General features: G+C 35.5%; 1 long non-coding RNA gene across 1 annotated transcript in view; it reads right to left on the bottom strand.

Annotated features, from left to right (window-relative positions):
* Positions 1–1,093: 1,093 nt before the first annotated feature.
* The window catches only part of LOC132542492 (uncharacterized), a 28,273-nt gene continuing 23,366 nt past the window's right edge, over positions 1,094–6,000 (bottom strand). Inside the window, exon 3 of the long non-coding RNA XR_009553502.1 lies at positions 1,094–2,537. This is a non-coding gene — a long non-coding RNA (uncharacterized LOC132542492). The remainder of the gene's footprint in view (positions 2,538–6,000) is intronic.

Genomic DNA, 6,000 nt, shown 5'->3' with positions numbered 1-6,000 from the left:
CTCCCAAGAAGCTTAAATATTAGAGTGCGGGGGGGGGGGGGGCAAGTAAAAGTTTTGATCTGGTAGTAAATTGCAATAAGAAAAAAAAGACAAAGCTGAAAATCTGATTATTGGCATAGTCCCTACCTCTGTCTCTATTGTGTTTAATCATATTATCTTTCCACACAGGCTTAGTTTGTTTGTTTGTTTGTTTGTTTTTGTTTTTTTCCCTCCCGGGTTATTGCTGGGGCTCTGTGCCGGTGGGTCGGTGCTATGAATCTACTGCTCCTGGAAGATTTTTTTCTTCTCCATTTTATTGTATAGGACAGAGAGAAATTAAGAAAGATGGGGGTGATAGAGAGGGAGAGAAAAAAAGACACCTGCAGATCTGCTTCACTGGTTGTGATATGTCCCCCGTACAGGGAGGGAGCTGGAGCTTCAAACCCTGATTCTTGCTCAGATCTCATGCTTCGTACTGTGTGAACTTAACCAGGTGTTCTATGGTTGGCCTCCCAGGCTCAGATTTTTCGTAGTATTAAGAGATTAGTTTTGTGGGCATGAGTTTTACTTTAATTCATAAATTTAGGCTTCACCTTCACCAGGACCAGTGACATGTGGAAAGTAGTTAGTTCCTACTAACTTATGAGAACCATTTTTTAGATTTTTCAGGAATTTTTACAAGCTAAATGATAAGCATAGTCATTATTAAAATGAAATGAAGCACATTTTAATTATATAATTTATATTAATAGATATAAATATTCAAAACTAATAATTTCCTAATTATTTGTTACTAGGTGTTATTCTGTGTTTTTTTTTTTAATTTTCCTTTAAAACTCAATTGTACTTGTACTGTGGAAATACTATGTAGTGCTATATTTTCTTTTTTTTGGGTAAATAATGTTTATTTAAGCTTACAAAGTTTAAATCTATAACTTTTCTTTTTTTAATTTATTTTTTATTTAAGAAAGGATAAATTAACAAAACCATAGGGTAGGAGGGGTACAACTCCACACAATTCCCACCACCCAATCTCCATATCCCATCCCCTCCCCTGATAGCTTTCCCATTCTCTATCCCTCTGGGAGCATGGACCCAGGGTCATTGTGGGTTGCAGAAGGTAGAAGGACTGGCTTCTGTATTCATGTTCAGTGCTATATTTTCTTCTACTGTTTTCTGTGACCTCATGTCGGTAGCTGTAAATTGATGATGTGAGAGTAGTTACACCACAAAAATTATTGTCAAAAAATATAAATCAGAGCTTCTTTTTTCTGGGGAGCCAGTTTTAAACATTTACCAACATTCCAGTAGGCAAATGTCATCTCTGAAAAAGCATCAGAGCTGGTTGATAGAAACTGAAAATGACAATGCAAGATAGGCATGTAGAAATTACAATTCAGAGCCACTATAGACTAAATCCTTACAGAATATTTAATTGAGTTTTAAAAATAAGTCTAAGAGGTTGCTGCCTGGCTATTAAGAGAGTGGCTGAATCATATTGGTAATCTGTACCTCCTGGTTTTTAGCATCAAGTAATAGAAGTAATATTAAAATACATTATAAACAGTCAACAGAACCACATTCCCAGGGTTCCCCTAGAAGACAGGTTGGCATATTGAGTCAGTGTTTCTCACATTCTGCCTAAAGATAAACACCATTATAAACATACAATTGAAGTTAACACATTTTTTTAAACAAAAGTTCAAAGAGCAAGTGAAGAGAAACAGAAAAGTCAGATGATGAAGACATGATTCTTTAGGAAATAAAACAAGTAAAATTTAAAAAAATTCTATACTGAAATCTGAACTACCTATTATCAAATCGCTAATAAAATGCTATACCATTGTCATAAGTTTTCAACCATACATGGTTCAGGGTGTTGTAATAAAGTTCTCATGTAAGTAAAAAACCAAATGATGTTTCCTTTCCTTTCCAGGTTTTCTGAAACTAAACTTTTCCTTCCTTCTTACATGCCCCATCCACAAATAGAGCTGGTAAAAAATATCTGTTACAATGACCCAGTTTTTACTATCCATGGCAAATCTCTCTAAATTATAGGCTTTTCCTCATAGAGACCATTTGAGGTGGGCATAATACAAGGCTGTGTTCAACCATGCCACTCTTTGAACTAGCTGTACCATGTCATTACCACACTAAACTGGAGTGGCCAGTTTTTCTATAAATAAATATCCTCCTTCACTGGGTAGATGAAAATTCTTAGTAGCAGTTCCTATATTATTGATTTTCTGGTTTTTAGCTTCTCTGCTGGGAATGACTTTTGAGTTGTTTTTGAAAAGAGAAGTCTTGTAAACACTTGACTGTTGCCAGACTCAAGAAAAATCCGATTAGCAGAGGATCAATAACATTACAACTCAGCTGGGTTCCCTGTAATTCTTGCATCTCTGGTCCAGGTGGGTGGATGAGGGTGAGGAGATGAGCTCTTTCAAAGAGATTGTGTGTTCTTACTAGAATTTATTTGTTTCTTTGCAACAGTCCTTTAATTTTGTGGTATTGGAAATGGAGCTAATAATGACAGTTTGAACAAGTTGGCTTCCCCTCTATGAAGGAGAACAAAGCAAAGATTATTGGTTTTGACAATGGTGATTAGAAGCTTAATCAGACATTCAGTGAAACACCCTGTCACCCACATGAAATAAAGTGCAGAAACTCCCTTGTATTACATAGCTTTTCATACAATATCAAAAGTTACTTTGTATCGTCAAGACGTTGAGCTTGGTGACTACTGGACACTAAAAAACTATTTTTTTTTAAAAAAATATTTATTACCTTTTGTTGCCCTTTTGAACATTTTTGTTGTAGTTATTATTGTTACTGTTATTGATGATGTCGTCATTGTAGGATAGGACAGAGAGAAAGGGAGAGAGAAGGGGAAGACAGAGAGAGGGAAAGATAGACACCTGCAGTCAGTCCTGCTTCACAGCCTGTGAAGTAACTCCCCTGCAGGTGGGGAGCCAGGGGCTCAAACTGAGATCCTTAAGCCTGTCCTTGCTCTTTGCGCCACATGTGTTTAACCTGCTGCACTACCGCCCAACTCCCTAAAACACTAATTCTAAGGGACATTTATACCTATATGCTCACAGCTGCATTATTCACAATAGCCAAAGAGTGAAAGCAGACTAAATACCCATCAACAGATATTCCATGGAATGCTATTCTTAAATATATATGTATGATATTGTGTCCTTTGGGAAAAAATGGATGAAACAGAAACTGGAGGTAATTATGCTTAATGAAATAAGAGATGAAGGCAACCAACAAATAGTTTCACTCATATGTGAAATTTTAAAAAACTAATATACATGAACTTAAAAAAAACACAAGCAAATTGTTTCTAAAACTTATGAGAACTAATAGTGGTTATCTTTCTGATGTGGGAGTGTGGAGATACAGAACTCTGATGGTAGATATGGTGTGGAACTATACACTGTAATATTACAATCTTGTAACCTACTAACCACACACACACACACACACACACACACACACACACACACACACACACACAGAACTTGTCTCTGAAGTTTCTCCTGTGCGCCCTCCCATGAGTAGTACCTACCTTATGGTTTGGCAAAATTCCTCGAACTTTGCATTTACAATGTTGTAGGACTTCCAAGTTTTTTTTTTTAATTGTTTTCTCTAGTTGTTAGGGTGTGACCTTTTGGTCACACTCCTGGAGTTCTCATATTTTTATCATTTTAAAAAGCTAAATAGCATTCTATTGGATACATATATAACGCAGATTCCTTAGCCACTCATCTATCATTGGGCATCTGGGTTGCTTCCAAATTTTAGCTACTACAAACTGAGCTGCAGTGAACATAGGTGTGCGGAAATTTCTTTGGACTGGTGTTATTGTTTTCTTGGAATTAATCCAAAACATAGACTAAGAGGAATTGCCAAGTCATAGGGTAGGTCTGTGAATAATAGTCTTAAGAAATCTCAGACGATTTACAACAGGGATTTTACTAGTGTATATCCTCATCAGGGAACAGAAAGGCTTCCTTCTCCACACTTCCTTATCAACACATGTTTCTGTTCTTTCTAATGTATAACATTCTTTCAGATGTAAGGTATCTCATCGTTTTTACTCACATTTCTGTGATAATCAGTGACTTTAAACTTTTTTTGTTTTTACTTATTATTAGATAGAGACAGAGAGCAATTGATAAGGGAGGGAAAGGTAGACAGAGAAACATCTGCATTGCTACTTCACCACTCATGATGCTTTCCCTCTGCAGGTGGGACTATAGTGTGTGCACTTAACCAGGGGCATCACTACTTCATGTTCCTTTGAACATAGTTTCATATTTCTGTTGGTCTTCTGAATATCTTCTTTGGTGAAGAAACTATCCAGACCCTCTCTTTATATCTAATAAGATTATTTGTTTTTTTTTATTGTTCAGTTTATTGAGTTCTTTATATATTTTTATTATTAGCAGCTTGTCTGACAAATGACATGTAAAGATCACCCATTCATTTCTGATTTGTTTCTCTCACTATAGAGAAGCTTCTCAGTTTGATGTAATCCCATTCATTTATTATTCTTTTGTTTTTCCTGAGGCGTAGGTCATAAAGTAATGTGCTAATACTTTCTTCTATGTATTTGATGGTTTCTTGTTCAATGTCCATGTTGCTGATCTATCTGAAGTGTATTTTTTTGTGTGTGGCAAATTGTGGTGTCCTGTTTCATGCTTCTTTACATTTTGCTTCAATTTTCCCAACACATTTGTTGAAAACTCTCTTTTCTCTACTATATGTTTTGGACTTCAATGTCAAAAATTAGTTGCTTCTAGGTGTGGGGCCTTATTTCTGAGGTCTCAATCCTATTATGCTAGTCTGTATGTCTATTTTTGTTTCAACACCAAGGCGGTCTGATTAGAATAGTCCTATAGATTAATTTGAAGTTAAGAAGCATAGTTCTTCAAGCCTTTTCCTTTTTTATCAGGATTCCTTTGATTACTCTAATTATTTTCTGATCCCAAATAAATTTTTATAGCTTTTATTTTCTATTAACTAGAGGAAACTTGGTAGAACTAAGATAGGAGTTGCATTAAATCTTTCTATAGCTCTGGGTTTATTGTTGAGTTTCTAAAAATGAAGAAACCAGAGTATAACTATAGCACATTACTTGCCATGGATTGAACATGGGACACACAACTTTTCTGCTCTGCTTTCTGTGGCATTTGTTTTTTATTATCATTTTATTGGGGGGACTTGATTTAGAATATTGATGTTCATCTACTGGTACAATTTCTCATCTCCCTGTGAGAAGTGTCTGTAAAAGAATATTTTATAGCATGCCAAGAAGAAAATATATATGATACTCTATCATACATTACCCATCATATTCCTGTGATATCTAACCACACTGGAAATTTCATTTTTTATTCACATTCCTGTTCTTCCTTTTATTTTTATTTTTTTTTTTTACCTAATTTGAACTTATAGATTCAGCTCAACTGAGTTAATGCCCTCATAAGTGCTGTTTCCCTTCTGCCTTGAAATTCAATGGCTATTGATTTAGCAATCATGTCAATAAAAGTCAACCTTTAGAGTACCCTTTGCAAATTGCATTCACACTCAAAATTTCATTTACTCTTCTTAAGAGTCAACAGGGACTTCAGATACTACAAGTTTAAGTTTCAATTCAAATTAGCTATTTCAGAACATCTAAGGCTGAGTAGTAGGCATTTAAATTATAAGAGATCCCTTATAGTTTTGAAGCAGGGCCAAGACTGGCAATCACTGAACTAAAAGCATAAATCTAATACTTCTCTTGTTTGAATTCTGCTATTGCATCTGAAAAAGACTTTAGTTCCAAAAATTCTTCATTTATGACCTTTTTTCATCCTTCCATCGCAATAATTCAACCTCTCTCTCTCTCTCACACACACACACATACACACACACACACACACACACACACACACACACACACACACCATAAAACATGTTTGGTCCCCTCTCAGTTCCTCCAGTTTGCTTCCCTGGTTACTATCA

This window comes from Erinaceus europaeus, chromosome 13, assembly GCF_950295315.1.
Source record: "Erinaceus europaeus chromosome 13, mEriEur2.1, whole genome shotgun sequence".
NCBI lineage: Eukaryota > Metazoa > Chordata > Mammalia > Eulipotyphla > Erinaceidae > Erinaceus > Erinaceus europaeus.
The sequence above is the reverse complement of the archived record's forward strand: the minus strand, read 5'-3'. Positions and strand labels throughout refer to the sequence as shown.